Raw genomic sequence first — 1103 nt, 5'->3', positions numbered from 1 at the left:
TGAGGAGCTGCCAAACTCTTTTCCACAGCAGATGCACCATTTTTCATTTCTTTCAACAAAGTACAAAGGATTCCTATTTCTCTGCAACTTCACTAACACTTATTTTCCATTCTTTTTAATGAATGAATGAATTTATTTATTTATTACTAGCCATCCTAGTGGGTGTGAAGTGGTATCTCATTGTGGTTTTGATTTGCCTTTCCCTAGTGACTAGTGTTGCAGAACATTTTTTTTATGTGCATATTGGCCATTTGTGTATCTCCTTTGGAGAAATGTCTTTTCAGAATTTTTAATAGCCTGTCTGTCTGTCTCCCTCATTTTTTTTTTTTTAACATGGAACGCTTCACGAATTTGTGTGTCATCCTTGCACAGGGGCCATGCTAATCTTCTCTGTATCATTCCAATTTTCGTATATGTGCCACCGAAGCAAGCCCCTCCCTCATTTTTGAAGGAGTGTTTTGTCAGATATAGAATTCTTGATTCATCAGAATTGTTGCAAAGATAGTACAGAGAGTTCTTGAATACCCACATCCAATCTCCTATCTTATTAGCGTCTTATATTAGTATGATACATTCTGTTGCAATTAATGAACCAAAATTGACACATCATTAAAGTCCATACTTTATTTGGGTCCTCCGTTTTCCTCTATTACCTTTTCTGTTCCAGAATCCCATTTGGATACCATATTATACTAAGTAGTCACATGTCTTAGGCTCTGTTTGTTTGTGACCTTTTTTTCAGTCTTTCCTTGTGTTCTAGTTTGCTAATGCTGCAGACTGCAAAACACCAGAGATGGACAGGCCTTTATAAAACGGGGGTTTATTTCACTACACAGTTACAGTCTTAAGGCCACAAAGCATCCAAAGTAACACCTCAGCAATCGGGTACCTTCACCGGAGGACGGCCAGTGGTGTCCGGAAAACCTCTGTTAGCTAGGAAGGCAGCTGGCGTCTGCTCCAAAGCTCCGGCCTCAAAACGGCTTTCTCCCAGGACGTTCCTTTCTAGCAAGCTTGCTTCTCTTCAAAACATCACTCCCAGCTGCACTCTGTTCAGTCTCTTTGAGTCAGCATGTTTTGTATGGCTCCACTGATCAAGGCCCACC

At 40.4% G+C, this 1103-nt stretch overlaps 1 non-coding gene across 1 annotated transcript; it reads right to left on the bottom strand.

Moving 5' to 3' along the window:
* Positions 1-327: 327 nt before the first annotated feature.
* LOC119516215 lies at positions 328-434 on the bottom strand. The gene has a single exon (XR_005213228.1). It is a non-coding gene; the product is annotated as a U6 spliceosomal RNA (small nuclear RNA).
* Between the last annotated feature and the right edge of the window lie 669 nt (positions 435-1103).

Source organism: Choloepus didactylus, chromosome 19 (assembly GCF_015220235.1).
Source record: "Choloepus didactylus isolate mChoDid1 chromosome 19, mChoDid1.pri, whole genome shotgun sequence".
NCBI lineage: Eukaryota > Metazoa > Chordata > Mammalia > Pilosa > Megalonychidae > Choloepus > Choloepus didactylus.
This window is presented reverse-complemented; position numbering and strand designations above follow the sequence as displayed.